Consider the following 21,461-nt stretch of genomic DNA (forward strand, 5'->3'; position numbering starts at 1 on the left):
TGGAGAGTCTCGAGAGTACGTGGATATCCGAGCAGAGTCGGGAGCTGTACTCTGGTGCTTTGCAGTGAAGCTGTCTCCACCGTTATAGCCTGATAAGTTGAAGGCTGGGTCACTCATTGTGTCAGCGTTTTTATAGTAGTTCTTCGACAATTGTAACGGGGTTTTGGAGCTGTCCTGATTAATATTGGCTAAATAAAGTGTGTTTCGATACTTCATCAAGTGTCGTCGTTATTCACTCTAAATCCACACGAACTCCGTGCGAACGTTAAGGAAGAAAGTAACGTAACAACTGGTGTAAGAAAAAAAACGCAACAATACAGTATAAAAGTACATTCAGTAGACAGGTGATAGGGGAGGGGTACTTGGTCTCGAAAGGGTCGTTCTCACTGGAACTGCAGGCACAGCGGAGCTAGTCGACACATGGAACTCCATTAGCTCAGAGAAACCACAAAGGAAACGGCCCTTTACAGGAGTAAGTAGGCATGACCGGTTCTACATACTAAAATGCGAATCTACTTGAAACCTAAAAGACAGTCAGATGACTTATCCTTCCACTCCCGCCTCGAGGTAATTCATCGTACTGGCTGAGGTTTCTGGCAGTCTCGGCTCTGGGGGCATGCCGTACAAGAACCGTTTTCCTAACCGTTACAGCTGAGAGGGAAGGGAGTAGCACGATCGACTATAAGTATTAGTTATAGCAGCAAAATATCTCCGTGTTCGGATATTTCCACATTCTCCAAAGGTATGTTGAAATGACCAGGCCGGGCTTCGGATCTGAGTAGTATCGTGTCTCTGGGGAGGAGTTAAACCTTTCCGTGAATTCTCCAAAACTCTGCTTTTACTATGACCCTCTTTGCAGTGCCACCAATATGGTTGAACAGAATGGAGATAACATATTATATTATCCTCTTGTCTGCCTGCTAACTACATTAATCACAAACACAAAGCGAAAAATTAAAATAAACTCATTTATTGGTCAGTCAGTCTGACGGTTACACAGAAACTTAAAATTATAATAAAAATTAACTCCACCACTTGCAGGATATTCAAAATAAGACGCTGATATCAAATTTAATATGAAATACAAAGTAAAAGCCGTAAATGAGCCTTATTTCCCTTGAAATAGAGAAGTAAATGCGCCTTGCCGAAGCTAGAACCCATAGAGTTTAAATTCATTCATCGAGGAAGCAAAACAGGTTAGGTCAGCAAAGGCTGCCCAAAGCATTGTCTGAAACATGAGAAATCTGCATTTATTTAATTTAATTAATTCGCATTATGGCTGGAGTTGGCGGGATTCTAGAGGCAGAAATGAAAGTGAAGACAAGCTAATAAAACAACAGCGTTAATTAATATAAAATCTTATAAGTGGTAGAATGTTATAGAGAAAAAAAGATACAAAAGATATTCCAAAAATATATATAACTGATTAAATAACAATGCTTCTCGGCTGTTATCATCTCTCCGCGTTTTGGCAGTAACTTATGTAGTAAAATATTTTAACGAATGTTAAGTAGCATGATAACAAGTTATTCAATGAAACATTCTGTTTAGAAGGATGTGCAACAAATGAAAAATTAGTAATAATTATGTTACACAGTGGCTTCCAAGAGTTATACCATTCTAAAAATTATTATAAAAGCTCCGTTCGAAACGCGGAAAGCGTGTAAACGTTAAACTGACAGTCGCCCCATTGATCCTTCGTGATATTTCTAACATGATTTATTAAGAATAAATTTTTGTCACTATGCTTTTAGGCATTACCAAAAAAAGGAAGCGTATATAGATGCAATTTGTGGATTCAGATTCCAAAAAGAATTTTATTGCCGTTTCGACACTTTTCCGATGAAAAACGATACCCATGTTGATTGTGCGTAAAAAAACTGGATGAGTATGTTTTAGAACTGAAATGAGTTTTGTATCTGCATCATTTGTGTTAAGGAGTTTATGATTTCTTTAAAAACAGGTTACACCATTTGAGGACAACTTACAGTTTTCATATCAAGTATATAATACTGCAAAATGTTTCGGACTGAAATCGGTGTAATGATAATTTCTCCATTTTTCAGTCATTTCGCCTTAAGTTCTCCCACTTCGAGTTAAAGCTTAAGGTAAGTCGTTCTATGAATTACCTAGCATAAAGCAATTCTCAAAAAGGTGGAGATGATTATCATCTATTTCTTTTACTATAAGTATTAGCTTCTATTTCTTTTACTAGAAGTTATCTTCTATTTCTTTTACTAGTAGTTCAGTGAATGATTTTTTAAATTATTATATTTACTACAAATAAAAATTAATACCTAAATAAATAGCATCATCTAAATAGAACGGTAACACGTCAGTACAAGATATAATACTAGGCCAAAAAAATGTTAGATATGATGTAATTATAAATATACTGGATTATTAATAAAAGAATTAGAACACTAGTATTTATAGAGTTCGAGGGGGACTAACATAAGTCCCTTTTCTTAGATGCAAAAACAAAATTTTGAAGAGCGTATCACCATTTTTAAAATGAGAAGCTCTGCTAAATAAAAACAAGAATTTCTTGACAATTTAAATAAAACATTATTATTCTTACATTTAAATAGGGTAGCCCGCCATCCGTCAGTCTCTCCGCAGCATCCGTTGCCCACTCAACATCTACAAAATCATTGAAAACTTCCTCCAACACCGCGGTAGCATTATATTGCACAACAAAACCATAACTACTAGAGGTAAACAAGTAAACACGTAAAAGTGCATGGGACACCAGAAACTTCACTACAGAATCAAACAGGTATTGCCCCAATACACTAACCAGCTGGAGCAGAGTTTCTTAAACTGTGGGTCGTGACTCCCATGGGGATCGCGGAACCTGCAGCAAAAGGTCGCCAAAAATTTTAGCAGTTTTGATATTTCTTTAACTTATTACAATAATTTTACGATTTCCAAATATTTTTACACGATGTATCTGAAAATAGATAAAGATAAGACAATACAGACAAAGAAAAACGAAAATGTTTCGACACATTCTTTTTATAATATAAACGTTCATTTTACTTACTTTGCACGTGACGCTGTGATTTCGTCTTTTACTTATTTAAAATTTTCACACTGTTCTATGTCTTAAAATTATAAATTAAAGTTTGTATAGACATTGGGTAATGTTTGGAAGCGACAGACATGAAAAATTAGCAAACGCCTTCGCCGGGAATCATCCTGGGTGAGGAGAATCATCATCCAACACCCTTTTAGTTCAGGCGCTACTGTTAATTAGGTAATTTGCAGAAACACTACATCACGAAGGCACGCTAGGAAGGTGGGAGAAATACCTTATAGAAAAAGAAATATCTTAAGTTAATGACCTAAAACTGTACACGTGAAAAAAACTGACGGTTTCACTCACGCGTGTGTCGGATTTGTGCAACGCTTATGGTTGTCCCACAAAATTTTCGTAAATATTATGGGGTCCAGGGGTCGCGAAAAACATCCCAGTGATAAAAAGGGGTCGTGACTTAAAAAAATTTAAGAAGCCCTGAGCTAAAGCACAAACACGTGAATGTCCTCAAGACACCTGCATGCGCGCAGATCTGGAACATCACGTTCGACGGTATTGTAACCCAGGAATGGCCCAACTTTGCCTGAATTACAACGTTGGCAGACGATGTCGCCTTCGTAATCGGAGGACGAATACAAAAAATTCTTCAGCAAAACTGCCAAGAAATTGTTAACATATTCTAACATCACTGCAAGAGTCCTATAAACTAGAAATTTCCATTCAACAGTCGCACGTAATGACCACTCATAAGCCAGGACAGAAACTTACGAAACAACTCTCAGTAAAAAGGGTAAAAAGTAAAATTAAAAATATCAAATCAGTAAAATATCCCTGGCTACAGTTCGATTAAAAGTTCAACTTCATAGAACATCGCCAGGATATAAAGATTCGCACCCACTAAATGACAGGATGAAAGGATGAAAGAATTTACCTGGGGACTGAACCCTCACATCACCAAGATCCTATCCAAAAACCGTCATCATGAAAATCGTCACATACTGAGCTGCGATAAGAGACCTGCCGATGATGAAAAGAAAAAAGAGATTGCTAGCATCTATACAGTGACAGATTATGCAAAATCACGCGTTCGAACCGCCTCCAGCGCAGCCCTGATTGTCTTGGCAAACAGTATGTCGCTATATCTTCAGGCAATCGATCAGGCTATTTACTCTTCAGGTCTTCAACTCAGAAAAAGCATCAGCTACAAGAATTACATCTATTTTGTAGACGATTACGAACAATGCCTTTCCCCAGTTATGGATACGTATAATTATTTTACTTTTCAATCCCTTTTATACCGCTCAAAATAGTGAACAAAAAATCAGTGCTATTTTTCTATGTCCTACCAAACCATCCCTCCCCCCCCAGATTAGAGATAACATAGCTATCTTTCATTTTCTCTTTTTATGTGATTTAAAAAAATTTAACATTATAATTTTTCAATTTATTTTAGTCTAAATAAATTTAAAAATAAAATTATTGTAAAAAATGTTATGGAAACAGATTTCAATGCTTTACGGGAACAAGTCTGATCGTGGGTAAGCCGAACAAAAATTGCTTTATCCGAAATTATTCCACCCCAGTTAGTTGGGATAAACGCATTATATTGTATTTGGTAATATTAATTGAGCTTTGTTCTTTTTTTTTTTAAACTAATGAAAAAATTAAACCTTCCTTAAGTTTGAGAAGCATACCTCTTAAGAAGTCGCTCAAGGGCAAGACAGACGATACTTAGAAGAGTAGTTATAGGAAACGCTAACTCGTAATAATAATAAAAACTGAAATACAAGTATATTGAATGAACCTTCTCTACACGACCATTGATTTGTGTCTTCTGTGGAGTTGGTCGTCTAAGGGAAGTGACATTTAATACAAAAGTGTATTTATTTCCTCAGACATACTAGTCACTATCAGTAGCAGTCGTCTCAAGAAGATAGACACTCAGACAGAAAAGCGAAAGAAAATAAAAATATAAACTGTAAGCGAAAACTAAAAATTAAAGTATTTATTAATAAATTATGTATATAATCATACGATAAATTTTCAGCAGCTCACAATAGATAACAAAGCTGCCGAAAGAAACCGTGCTTTCTCAGTTCATTCCATAATATCTATCACTTCAAAAATTTAAGATTAAAGGTCTTAAAACACAGCTCATAAATCACCAACTCCTAATACTAGAACGTTGATAAATGCTACTTCAACTCATCACTTAGCTTTCCTCGTTTACAATTCCGTAAGAGAGATTAACTTGGCCTTAAATTTTCTCATTTAACGTGTAGGGTTTATATTTATTTTAACTAACATTTATTTTAAGTTTAAACTATCTTTTCTGTCAAGCCTTACTTTCCCCTGGAACTGCCAATGCCAGAATATGTAAATTTGAGTAGAACGCGCAAGCATTCAAATTATCAGCGGAAGTAGTATGATTTAAATAGAAGGAAACGAGTTCGGTGAGAGAGTTATTCTTACTTCGCGAGCGCGGAGGTAGAAATCGAGAATTAAAGAACCCCGCGTTGCGGCCTATGTGCTTGGCGGGAAGTAGTTGCAATTGTTCCAGTGAGCTTCAAGTCTGCTGAATTAGCTGCGGTATTTGTAAAACGCGGTGAGTTAGTTATTTTAGAGAGCCTCGTAGTTAGAATATTGTCTTTACTTTCTTTTCAGGTTTTTATTTTTATTTGACTGCCTAGTTGGCACAGTTTGTAAGCGTCAAGAGGACGCAATTGTAATTTAGTACGTTGAATAAAAAGGGACTTAAACCCTTTATAAGACTCTGTGGTTTATACAAGCTTTCACAGTCACCTCTTGGTTGCGTGCTAGTTAGAGGCGCGCAACGTTATATTGGCGCCCGAACACTTATCGAACTGAAATGGCCGAAAACTGGATGGAAGCCGCTGGACAACACCAAGAAATGACAACTCAGTTAGAAGGATTTGGATACCTGGTCCAGACTTTGAGAGCATCAATCAAGCCAAACGTCTATTTCGACGGAAAAAATTCGGTGTCCGTATTTTTAGAAGGTATAGAAAACCACTTTCAGCTCTACCCTGTGCCTGAAAGACAAAAAGTCGCCATCGCCACATCAGCACTAAGAGGACAGGCCGCGCTATGGTGGAAAAATATAGGCAACTTTCTTCTAGGTGAATTTGGAAGCCCGACGTATACTTTTGAAAATTTCAAAAAATCGTTAGTAAAGGCCTTCCCCATAGTGAAAGATCGCGCACGGCTGGAAGCCGAACTATATAGTTTCTATCAACGGGATACAGCAGAATTGACGGACTTTATTTTACGAAAAATCAAGCTAACGGATATGGTGTATGGCAAGAAACCCGATGAGGAGATTATTGAAATAATATTACCAAGATTGTTACCCGCTGTCCAAGACTACTTTGAAATTAGAAACCCAAGAACATTGCAGGAACTCTTCGAATTGGCGGTGAAGTTTCAAAATCGCAGAATCGCGGAAAGAGCGAGAGGGGAAATATATTCTCAAAGTACCAGAAGGAAGGAGGAAACAAGAAATGGAAATCGCTCATATGGGGGAAAGAAATATCAAGCTAACGCATCGAAACTCGAAGGTCAAGGCCCAAAAAGAAAATTTGAAAATAAGCATCCGCGTACCCAGAAGACACAGATTGAAAGGAAAGCTTTAAACGACTAGAGGGGCCTGTGAAAGGGAGGGTCCAGACCCCGGAAGTTTTAGAAAAACCCTCAAATAGACATCTAAATACAGTCATCGTAAAAAACTCACAGCTACCAATTATACAAGTCCGAGTTGGCGATGTACCAGTAGAAGCCCTCATCGATACAGGGGCAGAAGGAAATTTCATGAGTGAAAAGTTCTTCAAAAAGAATTTTTATAGGATACGACTCTTTAAAACCAGAAATACGGAAATTATAGCGGCGCAAGGAAAAACATCGGGAAAGTATCATTAAACTTACAGATAAAAGAGGAAAATCTCAAAGTATTAATTTTTGTGGTGAAACACCTCCAACACTCTCTTATTTTAGGTATGGACTTTTTAAGGGCCGCGAGGGCCAAATTAAATTTTCAAGATAGTTCCGTGGTGCTGGAGATGGACCAGAGGGTGGTGGAACCGGTGGAGACACCTGAATTGGACCTTAGCCATTTGATTGACCATGAAAGTAAAGCAATACAGCAAGTGGTGAGTAATTTTTCTCATTTGTTTTCAGAAAAACCAGGAAACTGCCAAATAGTTACGCACAAGATTCAATTAAATGCCGAAAAACCTTGTAGGACTAAACCTTATCGGTATGACAAACAAAAAGACGTAATCATCGAAGAACATATTCAGGAGATGTTAAAGAATAAAATAATAACGCCCATAAATAGTGAATACGCGAGTCCAGTCGTACTATGTAGGAAAAAGAACGAGTTTCCTCCTTCGGATAAAAGGGCTTGGAGGTTTGCTATTGATTACAGAAAACTAAATAGTATTACCAAATTTCCAGTTTACCCTTTGCCGGTTATAGACGAGATCATTAGACAGATCAAATCGACAAGATATATGTCTACTTTGGACTTAACGTCTGGCTACTATCAAATAGCTATGAGACCCGAAGATGTACATAAAACCGCGTTTATAACAAAATCGGGCACTTATGCATTTTTACGCATGCCTTTTGGGTTGTGTGGGGCCCCATCAACATTCCAGAGAGCTATGGACATTGTTCTAAAGCCTGTCCTAGGAAAATCAACTTTAATTTATCTAGATGATATAATTATAACGAGTAGTACGTTGGAACAACACGTTAATGACCTCGAACAAGTTTTTAAATTATTAAAAGAGGCCGGTCTTACAATCAACGCCTCAAAATGCAAGTTCGCAACTAAAGAACTTAAATATCTCGGTTATAAAATTTCGCAAAAGGGTATAGAAACGCAAGATTCAAAAATAAAAGCTATTAAGAATTTCCCACCGCCCAACACCGCCAAGAAACTTTCGTCTTTCCTTGGACTATGTTCTTACTATCGATCTTTCATAAAAGATTTCGCTAATATTGTTGAACCACTCTTAGTAATCAAAAGAAAAAAGAGTAAATTTACGTGGACAGCTGAAGCTAACACAGCTTTTGAAAGATTAAAAGAAGCGCTTATTAATGCCCCTGTTTTAAAATTCCCTGAGGGGGACGAAAACCTGGAAATTGCGGCAGATGCATCAGACTATGCGGTGGGTGCGATTCTTATGCAAAATAACCATCTGCTGGCATTTTTTAGTAAAACATTGAATCAAACACAAAGGAATTATACAGCTACAGAAAGAGAAACATTAGCCGTATTAATGGCTGTACACAAATTTCGAGTTTATTTCGGCAAATCGCCAGTAACAGTTTTTTCGGATCATGCGGCGGTTGGTAGACTTTACTCGGGAAAAAACCTAACGCCCAGGTTAATAAGATGGGCTTTAAAACTCCAAGAATATAATATCACAATAAAATATAAACCGGGTAAGGAAAACAATGTAGCTGACGCATTTTCTCGTATAAAACTGGACGATGAAGGTAATGAACTTAAATGCGCTGTGTTGACTTCAAAAATTTTAGATTCTAGAGATACGGTTATTACTGAACTGAAAGCTGATCCTGAATTTGGAAATATCTATGCTTATTTGAAAGACCCCGAAAGCTTTGAGCATACAGATATCGATGCGATAAGAAATAGAGCAAAAAACTATGAAATAATAGATAATTTATTATTCTATACGAAAACAACAAACGAAAATCTCGAGTACAAACCAGTCATCCCAGCCTCGCTTCGATTAAGCATTTTGAAGGAATTACACGACGCGAAAACAGCGGGTCATTTAGGGGTCAGAAAGACTTTAAAAAGGGTACGCGAGGCGGTATATTTCCCGCAATTATACAAAATAGTAACGGCGTATGTCAGGTCCTGCAATCAATGTCAGTTAATAAATGATATTAATTACAGCCCGGCCGGGTACTTAAATAGCATTCGCGCTACATTTCCGAATGAAATTTTAGGCATAGATCTCCTTGGTCCCTTCCCCCAGAGCGAGTTAAATAAAAATCGTTTTCTTTTAGTAATAGTAGATCATTTTTCAAAATGGATAGAAATTGTTCCACTTAAACGCGCGTCAGCCAAAATAGTCGCAGATGCATTCTTACACAGATACATTTTAAAATACGGTGCACCGATAAAAGTCATTAGCGATAACGGAAAACAATTCATTAGTCAAATATTTGAAAACATATGCAATGGACTTGATATACGCCATATCAAAATGGTTCCGTATAGACCACAGGCTAACATAGCAGAAAGAGTTAATAAAAACATTGTAAAAATAATTCGCAGTTACGTTAGCACACATCACAAGCGCTGGGATGGCTACATAAATGAATTAGCTTATGCTTTAAGAACGGCACATCATGATACTACGGGAAAAACTCCAGCAGAATTATTTTTAGGCAGAAAGTTAATTACGCCTTTAGATAAATTATTCTTTGTGCAACAAAGAGAGCAGGAATTTAGACAAAAGGACGTGCAAAAGCTAATTGATCAGGCGCTTAAAACCTCGGATACGGCAAGAAATAGGCAGAAAATTTATTATGATAAAAAACGCCGTGAAGCAGATTTTAAAGTTGGGGATAAAGTATTGAAACGGAAATTTTCTTTATCAAGTGCCCCAGACAATTTTATGGCAAAGCTAGCTCCAAAGTTTGAAGGCCCCTATGTAATTCAGGAAATCAAAGGAATAGTCTTATATCTTAAAAACGAGAGAGGGGAAATCTGTAAAGCAAGTCCCGACCAGGTGAAAAAATATTATAATCCAAATGATTTTGAAATCCTTAAAAGTTTCTTGCAGGACTCAAGTCTAAACGAAATAGAAGGGCCAGAGACTGCAACAACTATTCCACCACCCAAGAAACGGAGAACTGAAGAGAGACCTAGCACTTCTTCAACCCGGACGTCGGTATCAAAAAGAAAATATGAGTTTCAAACTCCGGCGTTTAAGAAAAACAAAAATACAGATGAACCGGGTAAAGAAACCGTGGTAAAGACGAAAACACCACCTACAAAAGATGGCAGGAGAAATTACACATCAAGGAGAACGCGCACACGGCCACAGAGTCAGGTGCCAGCAAGGCCGCCGTTCCGGAAACTGAAACGCCAACAGGAGGCACAGAAGTACGAGGAACAGAAGAAATTCAAGGACTCCAGACCGGAGGACGTCAAGACCAGCCGTCCCAGGCAGAAACGCAAAGGCCAACAACCAGACGATCACTCCGTCAAGAGGCCAGCATGTAGAGGACGCAAAAGAAAGATCAACGGGGACGACACGCGGAGATCAATAAGGAGAAGATTGACATCCATGACACCTCTAACTTGGGATCAGTTTTGTCAAAAACGGATGACGGAGTTTCAAGCATCGAAAACTCAAAGATAAGTTAAAACCTTCTATAAATATTTTTCTCTTTTGTTCCGAAATGTTATGCATAAGTACGAAGTTCTATGTTTTGACGAAAGTCAATATGTCTCGGTTGAGACTTAGTTTTGTTTTACTTTATTTAGCTAAGGCAAAAGTATTATTTTCTTTAAGTGTAAAAGCTAAAAACAAGCATTTTCTGTTGGTCGAAAGACTAATTCTGTTATGTTAAAGCCAAAATTTGGCCGGAGATAAAAATAACTTCGTATTCTTGTATGTACTAATAAGAATTTTAGTTCCAGTACCGCCAGCTTGGCGAAGAATGAGTAAAGTAAAAATTTATTTTCTCTTATTCATTTTATGGTAAATTGTAAAAAGCATATGTATTAAACTTTTGTAAATGTATGTAAATACTTGTATGTTATGTAAAAGTAGAATTTAGTCTAGAAGCATAAAATTGTAGATGCTAAAAGTGAATGCTTAAAAGCAATGAAGTCAAAAATTAAGTATTAAACTGTAAAGTCATGCTTAAGAGCGAAAGCCTGCATGTTTAAAGATGAATGAGGGGGAAGTTAGAATGAATGTGTTTTGTAGGGTTCTCCACCCACATTTGAATTTTTAAGAATATTAAAGTAGCTCATTGAGTTGTAGAATGTCGAGTAAGGTGTGTCTATTTGGTTGTTGAATTCTAACAAATCATGGTGGTTAGGGGAAGTGTTGTAAGACTAAAACACGAATATTCCCGTTTGACACCACACACGGTGGAGAGCCAGGGTAAAGTTAAATTAATGCTTGAAAAATTGAATGAATGTGAAGTAAGCAATAACTAAGAAAAACGAAACGTTAAAAACAAAAATTTATTGTGTCAAGAAAGTGTAAATTATAATGTATGTAGAAAGATACTGATACTTATTCCTTCCAGATGCTGGAAGGAAAGACCAAGATTGATTGATGAAGTCCAGGAAAAGTTGCTGTAAGAAGAAAGCTTTGTAACGACTAACAGAATTTTAATTGTTACATAAGATTTTTTTTGTGTAAACGAGGCTTTCGCCAGTTAATTCAGAATTAGATAAACTTACAACAGGTCGTTTGTAGGACCTGCTTCCAAGTTTTCCAAATTCTGGCAGCGGCAAATGTAGGGTTTATATTTATTTTAACTAACATTTATTTTAAGTTTAAACTATCTTTTCTGTCAAGCCTTACTTTCCCCTGGAACTGCCAATGCCAGAATATGTAAATTTGAGTAGAACGCGCAAGCATTCAAATTATCAGCGGAAGTAGTATGATTTAAATAGAAGGAAACGAGTTCGGTGAGAGAGTTATTCTTACTTCGCGAGCGCGGAGGTAGAAATCGAGAATTAAAGAACCCCGCGTTGCGGCCTATGTGCTTGGCGGGAAGTAGTTGCAATTGTTCCAGTGAGCTTCAAGTCTGCTGAATTAGCTGCGGTATTTGTAAAACGCGGTGAGTTAGTTATTTTAGAGAGCCTCGTAGTTAGAATATTGTCTTTACTTTCTTTTCAGGTTTTTATTTTTATTTGACTGCCTAGTTGGCACAGTTTGTAAGCGTCAAGAGGACGCAATTGTAATTTAGTACGTTGAATAAAAAGGGACTTAAACCCTTTATAAGACTCTGTGGTTTATACAAGCTTTCACAGTCACCTCTTGGTTGCGTGCTAGTTAGAGGCGCGCAACGTTATAAACGCTTTTGACGACAAATTGGAACACAACGCATCAAACAGACATGTGTCACTGCAATCGCCACGTGGGGGCGCTGGTAAGATAAGCATAACTGTTGCCAGAGCAAGAGGGAAACGATTCGCGCCTGTGCAAGATATATTATCGTGGCCATTAGTCAGCTGTCATTCAAAGCGATTTCTATCGGAATGATGGAAAAGAACTCCCATATCAATCACCTCAATTATTTACATTTTCTTTTCGCAGCTTCATTGAATAAATTTTGTGTAATCTACAAAAACATGTAGAGAAGGGAACAGCTGAGTAATAGTTGAAAATCTTTATTGTTAACAGATACTGCTTAAGGTTCATGAAAAATAACACTAGAATGACAGATAAAGAGATCAAAGTTCGAATCCATAAGAATAAATATAAAGTACTGATATTTGTTTGCTAAGCAAGTATGAAATATTTTTAAAACCGTTTGAAAGGCGACCGCCCAAAATAACCTTTAAAAATAAGACTTCTGATCTACAAGACTTTCCTTGACAGATGCACTATTACCATTTATTTTATGAAATATTTTGTCAAATTAGCGAAGAAAAGTTTAAATTTCTTCCCAAAAACGCATGTTCAACAATAGGAAATCTAGAGAAATTACAAGCATTAATAGAAATATTAGAAATCTAAAAATGAAGGGCAAAATCTTTTCTTAGGTACATTATGCAGGTACATATGTTTATGAATATCGTTTATTAAACTTCTAGTAAAGCTCCTGAGAAATGAGTTTCTTTCAACTTAATTAGGTCCAATTAATATAATTTTTTATATCTATTCACGCAACCTTTTACCATATGGCTGCTATAGACATATCTTAAATTAATTTTACACTTACCACAGAATTACTGATTAAAGAGATTATATTCTTCGACGTCGTGGCACTTATGTTTAAGTTTTACTAACGAAATGTTATTTTATTTTATTTATTTCCTTTCTGGCTCTTTTCACCGCGAGGTTTGCACATTCCACAATTTATGCAGATTTGATTTGCAAGCAGATTTCATATAAAGTTTAGAGCTTACGAATAGAGTGTGAGTATTGCTGTACGTGGCAAAAGCACTCGACCGCATCTGGCATAAGGAGTTGATCTACAAACCGATCAAGATGAACTTTAGTCCGGAAATTATTCTTCTCCTTAATACCTTCCTTACAGGCCCAACTTTTAGCGTCAATAAAGGAAAGTGTCAGCCTTCAAAAACATCACTGCAGGAGTGCCTCATTATTTCTGTCTTGCGCCTATTCTCCATCTGTTTTACGTAATGAAATTTCCCACAGATAAACTGGATAATAACTCTATGTTATATGTTAGCTATATGTCAACGATATAGTGGTGACACGAGCTTTATCCAACCCTATAATGTCATCTCCAAACTCCGTGATTTCATTTTAGATATTAAGGACTGGTGCAGAAAATGGAGAATCAGCATAAATGCCTCAAAGTCTGAGCTTCTTTTGCTAAGGAGACGCAAGATTCGGAAAATAACGTTGAACAGCATATACTTATGCGGGGAAATTGTGAACCGAGTAAATAATATAAGCTATCTAGAGGTGATCATTAACCAAAGGCTCACATGGACTTATCCCATTAAGCACGTCGTAGGGAAAGCCTATTGTATCACCAATTAACTTTCTGTACTCATTAGAAAATATTCTGGACTGTATCTCGACAAAACGAGAAGGATACACCTATGCATTATAAGGCCAATTCTATGCTACGCACCCGCAGCCTGGGCGTTAGCCTCAAAGGCAGAATTACACAAACTTCGAGTAGGATAGAGTAAATTTCTGAGAAGAATTATAAATGCTCATTACCTGATTAGAAACAAACTGATCTATGATGGCCTCAACCCCATATTAGAACACATTATTCCACTTAATAAGTGTGTTTTCAAAACTGGACTTAATTGTGCTGCAAGTTTTTCAGAAGTTCTTATTTACTAAAGCAAATCACAACTTTGTAACCTAGCTTTAACTGCAAACGTTTACTTTTTCTTGCGAGGCATGACTTTTGTCTCTCGTCGCTTTTCATTAAATTGGCACACATATAGTACAGGATACAATGGTCTCCCCCCTTTTACCTTACTTTATTGACCGTTCCTAGAGTTTAAACTGCTAACTCGTCAAAGCCTTGCGCTCTCAGAGTTTAATTCTCTTATATAGCTTATTAAGGCTCCTTCTGGGCCACATAAGCAACTTCTTTATCCGTATAGCGTGTGAGAATTTTGTTCTGCGTTTCGCTACCCTACCAGTTGGAAAAAAATACTGTTGACAACGCTAATGCTGGTTTTGCTGGGAATACTTTAGAGTGCAGTTAGATCCTGTTTTGATAAATGTGGGTCTGAAGTCTGTTACGGTCTAGGTAAGCTTGTACTGTTTGCTTAAGTTAGATAAAAACTGTTGAATTATATCCATTTTTTGAAAGAAAGCTTTGCTTTGAAACCAGGTCCAGGCTGGCTGGTAATTGTGCGTTTCTATAATTTTTATTTAATAGCTGGCGTCACAACATTTCGGTGAAACGTCACACATAAAAATCTTCCTTTACGATGAACGGAAATTAATATTGAAATGAGATAAATTGTCATGTAACTAATATCAAAAGCATTGCACTAATTTTTCAAGAAATGTTTCTAATTTATTTTTTGGGGGGGGGGGCGGTCGAACTTTTCTTAGTCCAAAGGAGCTTTTTCCCTGAAGGACTATTGTTTTTGTTTGCGATTTTGCGTTGAATCACTATAAATGTCCGTTTCACTTTTCAAACTGTTGCCAACAAATATTATAATCCTGCATTATATTTGAAGAAATTAAATAATGAAAAATCTGCGTAAATGTAGGTACATTCCTCGCATTGTGATAAAACAACGGTACCTAGAGCCATCGAATTTTGAATGACGTAATCCTCCTACGAATATGGGCACGTGGAAGACCAAATTTGAAATTTGGAATTTGTTTTATGATCGATTTCATATTTGTAAAACTTTAACGAATTTTTGAGTAACAAACTCAACTATTTAAAAGCGAGTAATGGCAACAATCTACGGAGAAAAAAAAACCTTTTTATCTCCAGCGCGCGGAACTGTGTATCGGAAATTTTAAAGATAGGCTCATTTTAAAATTATTTTGCGACATTACTATTGAACTGAATTTCATGGTTTAAGTGCAAAGAACGTAATATTATATAAATAAAAATAACACAGAAAACGTTAAAAAAGCGCCCCTTTGGACGTAATTTAAAATCTGAAACCTTTCAAACTTTTTTATTTATTTATTTATTTTATTTATTTATTTATTTATTTATTTATTTATTTATTTATTTAAGAATCTACATGATCACTGTATTCATATTCTACAGAAAGAATGTCCATGCTTGAAAGTTTTTCTTCACGTAATAGAGATCTTACCAAATTTTTATATTATTAGAAATTTGCTAAAGTTCTTGTAGAGTACTGCTTGCATTTTCTAATGATTCTAGCAAAGAAAACTTTTCATTCCTAAAACTTTAATACCTTTTGGAACGTTTCTGAAGTATATCAAAGCATTTGTTCAATATTTTGGATCTGGGAAATATGTAGTTTTTGCTTCTTTATTTATTTTTGTAGCTACTACTTCCATATTCATAAAGCATTGAAAATTGAAAGAGAATATTATCAAACTTGAGCTACAATATCAAACTTGAGCTACAATATGAGACTGCTGATATTTTATTATCTAGTGAGGATTGGTTGGATGTAATTAAATATGAAAGTTTCTTTCACCACGAGCAACATTAACTCACAAAGTATTTCTGCCTCTGCTTCAAAATTCGAATACGATTGAACTAAATTACATTCGTAAATTATTCTTAAAGAATCTAAGCTAGCAGATACTTTAATGACTAAAATTATTGAAATAACATGCTTTTTACAGTTAGATATTTTTGATTGAATTTTCTGCAGTATTTATATCATTTGAATATTTAAGAGGAGTGTGTTCTACATAAGTGCATCACTTACATAGGATTTTCAGATCTAAGCGAAGACTGATGTATATTGTAATATATTTACTTGCCGTGTATGAATAGACATTATCCTTTTGATAAAATAATTAATAGACTCTAACATTAAAGATAATGTGAATATTAATTATCTTTTGATGCTTTTCCTTAATAAGGTCCTGAATTAAAATAAGTGAAAATATGTATTCAGAAATCTGTTGAATATAAGAAATGTGTATATGATTATATAAGCTATGGTTACTTTTTCAACAATTAAATGCATATTTTAAGTAACTCTTGAAAATGCTGTGTGTTCTGTATATGGTTTAAGTTATTCAGTTTTTTCTTCGAGTTTGCGCCGTGTAACTGTATTATTAGGCAAGCTGGATGGATACTAAGACTATATATGAACACTGACTATGGCACTTAAAATAGTTTTGCGCACTAATCAAGTGCTAATTAATATGAGTATAAAATTTAATTGATTCAATATAACAGTTTGCATAAGCGAAGTATAAATTTCCATCTTCGTAAAAAAAGTATAAGAAATGTATTAAATCGTGTAATAAAGCTAGTTGGTTAAGATGTCTTTTAAGTTAAATTGAAATGATACAACTTCGGAAGTACTGCAAAAATATTTGAATCTTTCTTTGGGAATTGATATTTTAAAAATATTTTAGTGTTTTTGAAGTTGTTTTGCAGCATGTGAAGTGTTCAAAAATTTGCGATATTCTCTTCTGAATCCATTTTAAATCCATTATACAATCTCTTTTGAAAAAAAGTCATTTATTCTACCCGTACATACAGATGTCATATAAAAAAAACCATTCAAATAGATTCGAGAGCGGTCAGAATGGCTATTTTCGTTGAAATATGATACCCGAAATTATTCGCAATTACACTTCCATTACTTCATAAGGAAGCACAAAAAAACATCTTATTATCATCCAATCTAAAAGCATAGATAAAAGCCTCCTCAGCTCCCATTTAAATGTAAAAATATTTAACATATGAATTATTTGTGAAATTGTTGTAGCTCCTTGCCCGATATTTTCCACAAGCACCAGAAAACGTGTAATCACAGCTTTCCTGTCAACAGCTTTTCAGAGATCTTAATGCTTGTAATTTGTTTCTTGTCAAACTTGTTAATGTTCCGAACTTTTTTCATTCTTTTCTAGTCATTGGAGCTGTCAGAAGAATGCTTCAGCTGATGTTAACTGCCAGAAGACTTGAAGTCTATTCCAAGATGAGGCCTGTATAGAATTTTCCAAAAGTAATTTGTTTTTGTATTTAGGTCGCAACGGCGGCTGCTATATCTCATGTATTATATATCAGACGTAACATCAGCACATATAAAATCTTTCCTTTTTGAGAAAAAAATTGTCCAGCAAAAAAAAAAAAAAAAAAAAAACAGTTTTGTACTCGGAGGAATATTTTTTTAACAATGATCATTTATAAATCTATATGTGACTTTGACTTCAAAATACCATTGTTCTTTTTATCATTGATGACTAAAACATTTATTCTAGACCTTAACAGCTGAAACTAAGTTGAAATTGCTATAGAGTGTAGGTTAGACTATACCTAATCAAGGAATTGTTCTTAGAAACATCGTACAACAAAAGTTTACTGATTTTGGCAATACTTTATTAAAAATGTATATTTATTTAACAGAAGAAACAAGATCTTATTTTAAGCCATAATTTTAATTAAATAAATGCATAATTTATATTTCGAATTAATTTTTATACATTTCAAAGAGAAAACACAGAACTACCCTATTTTCTATTTTTATAGAATACTAGCGGGCTGAGCCGAAAGAAAAATTTAAAAGTCCTATGTACACCTGAAAAGAAAGTGTATAAAAACATGAATGAATTATTCCAAGTAACAAACAATTCGCAAATAATTTTTTTGTTGCCAAACCAGGAAACAAAACCTTTTAACACTTTATGTTAATACGTATACGTATGGTGTCATGATTTAAATTTAATTTAATATAACAACTTTTCTCAATATCAGTAAAAGAATTAACGTGGCAATAACATATTGTGTCAGTTATTCTAACCATTTGTACGTACAGACAGGATAAAGGACTCTTTTTTTCCAAAGGGGATTTTAAAATAGATTCAGAATTTTTTCGTGACCCGTCTGTACGTACGTATGTATTTCACATAACTCAAAAAAGACTGGCCGTAGAACGTTGAAATTTTGTATATGGTACTGCTATAACATCTAGTTATGCATCTTTCTTTTTTATTGCAATCGGCAGCGTCAAATATGTGTATATACATATATATGTATGTACGTATATAGGTGAATGTACAACCATTGTTTTTCCGGATTCTTTATTTGACAAAACATCTGTATGATCACGCTCAAGTATGTTATCTATAGAATTCATTTTCAGAGTCATTCTATTCGATTGATGACATTATATTTCTCATTAGTGGAGCTTTAATCGTTTTGATTTTTTTCCTTGGTATGCTACAAAAATAAATAAATAAATAAATAAAGAGTAGTACTTGTCATCACTTAGAATAGTACATTACACGTATAATTAGGGCTTAAACCAGACGGAGATCGGCTGAGCTCTTATAAACTTCTAAGCGGAATTTTAATTCCAGCCGATGCAAATAAAACAAAGCTCGATATTTTTTTTTTTTTTTTCCTATTTCACTATTCAAAACTAATTTAATAATTTATTAGATTTCTAATTATCTCTTTCCATTTATCTTAATTTAAATTTAATTATTTTAATTTTTTAGCTATTTTATTTATTTATTTTTCTTTCGTTCCTCACAGTCTTCCATTGGGCTCCAGCACTCCTAATTTTAGAAATTCTCTAAACACAGGGTTTTTAAACAAAAGCATTTCCTTTTCTTTCGTACCTTGGATTTTAGCTGTGCTACTGGCATATAACTTAATTTAGTTTTGACCAGAAAATTCAAATTGATTAATTTTTACGCATTAGTCTCTGACTTAAGAGTTAATCCATGATATCTCCTAACTACTCAACAATCGAAAGATGGCGCCAGCTGCTTGAATTCTCGATTGACTTCTTGCATCAACTGGCAGATTTTCTTTCCTTACGCTATTCAATATTCTAAATGTTATGTGCAAGTTATATGAGAATAGGGCTGTTTTCCTAGGGTCTTAAGAACCGATTTGTTTGTTCATCATGGAGAATTTAAATTGATGTTTTTAGGCTATTTACGGTAATATTAAAAATAATGAAGTGCAACTGCACTTTCGCCCGTAGGAATGAGAGTATTTTCGCCCGATGCATGTGCTGCCATCTGTTGACGAGAGAACAGCCTGAATTGGTACTCTGATCATTTTTAATGATGCAGTCAGAGTAAAATTTCAAATAAATGCAAAATTTTAATTTTATGATGTAAAATTCATTAAAATATTTCGCCAATCGACCTTGAGAATTACACACGTATTTTAAAATTAAATAATTTAATATTTCTGCAATTGAATTTGCGATTCCAATATATGGTAAAAGGTCTCTAATCCGCTGAGAATTACGGAGTTTCATGAGTAATGAAGACACTTGAGTGTGCAGTACAATGAAAGCGTGAAAAACAAACTTGAGAGTAAATAAAACACCCATTTTTTTATAAATAAATGAAAATTGAGTAAACAATTATGTGCAGTGTTATTTACCACCAAGAAGAATTATGACAGATAGATCTCGGTCGCTTTACATTTTCAGTTATAGGCTATCCAAACAGAAAGAGAAACTGATATCAAGCAACTGGAGGTTCTTCCATTGAATGTGAATTATCTTTATATTTATTAAGCGTTTTTAAGCGTTATATGGTAGAAAACATATTAAATAATTATAAGAATTGGCAGAAAAGTATCAAAGGGAGGAAAAAATAAACAAGAAAAAATAGTAGGCTGACGCAAAGTATTTTGATTTCAATTGTTCAAAAGTTGCTAATTAGTCTTCTCGAATTCATGTGGTTTTTGTCGCTGCAGTTCGTTCTCTAACTCTTCCGAATTTATGAAGTTGCTTGTTGTATGACCCCAATCATTTGCTTCATTTTCATGTAGTTCACCAGCATTAATTTCATTAGCCATAAATACAGTCTTGTGCTGTATCACTTTATAGCTGGTGGTCTATCTAGCCGTCGCAATGGTCTCAGCTCATCTGTTGCTGAGACCGGATGTTCCATGTAACACAGGTAGAAAGTGTTTCATTTGTAATAAATTTCCTTAAACAGGATTGGTATTTCGTAAGTGCTTTTTCTTCAGGTGGTCTTTTAAAGGATTAGAGAAGAGCAGTTAATAAAAGCAGATACAGATTTTAAATTGCCAATCAGAATCAGATTGGAACCTACCAACCTAAAACATCATTAGCTAAAAAAGGGGCGCTTTCAAAACTTAGAATGTTTAATGCTAGGCCATTTCAAATTGATATCTACTTAGTTCAGGATTCGTTTTACAGCTACCTCAAAACGCAAGGGTCCGCATGCAAACCTTAGAATTACATGCCAAACTCACGTATCGGCGAACCTAGCACTGCCGTATGACGACATCAACGACGATTCTAACACGAGAAATCGAGTCTGTTTCTTAAAAACTAATACGAGTTTGATAGATGTGGTACGATTACGCGGATGTTCATTTAAAATTTTTTTAACATTTTACTGTTTTAATACTTCATATAAGAAAAAGGGAAAAAAAAAAAAGGTGCTTGTAAATCTAGTTTCAGAAAGAAACGTCTTTATGCTGCATATCTGACTGCAGCCGCATATATTCATTCATTTGCAAGTTCGTAGATAAGTTTGATGCTGATTGAGCCGCACTAGTGGCCGAGTTAAGACCGCTGAATGCTGTGAATTCGATCCTAAAAAACGAGCTGGCTGCGTGGTTGGTTTCTGTGTTTTTCCCATACGTAACGTGAATATAAGCCAGTATCCCTTAAGTCCTCCACAAAGGCATCCCTTCCTCACCCAGATAGCCCGAGTGCTTTGCCATATTCAACTAACCTAACATAACCTTGATGTTAATTACTAATGAAGTAACAAAGATCTTGTAATACAACTGTTTTTTTTTATATATATATATATATATATATATATATATAATCTTTTAAAATCTATTTTCAAAGTTTTCTGATAAAATGGCAATCGCTGCCGCATATTTTCTCTGCTTATATTAACACTGAAGAGGCAGAATTTCAAAGTGAATTGATTAGTTCTCATAATATGAGATTCAATTCCAATGCTGTCATTCCTTGAAATGTTATTCATTCTTTGCTTTTGCGCAAAGACGTATGCTCAGTTTATTTAAGCAA

At 35.0% G+C, this 21,461-nt stretch overlaps 1 long non-coding RNA gene across 1 annotated transcript in view; it reads left to right on the forward strand.

Annotated features, from left to right (window-relative positions):
* The window catches only part of LOC118191236 (uncharacterized), a 60,676-nt gene that overhangs the window by 36,749 nt on the left and 2,466 nt on the right, over positions 1 to 21,461 (forward strand). The window contains exon 2 of the long non-coding RNA XR_004758548.2: positions 17,329 to 17,423. This is a non-coding gene — a long non-coding RNA (uncharacterized LOC118191236). The remainder of the gene's footprint in view (positions 1 to 17,328; positions 17,424 to 21,461) is intronic.

The sequence above is a fragment of the Stegodyphus dumicola genome, chromosome 6 (assembly GCF_044657685.1).
Source record: "Stegodyphus dumicola isolate Sdum_Otavi_A_Nest chromosome 6, ASM4465768v1".
Lineage (NCBI taxonomy): Eukaryota > Metazoa > Arthropoda > Arachnida > Araneae > Eresidae > Stegodyphus > Stegodyphus dumicola.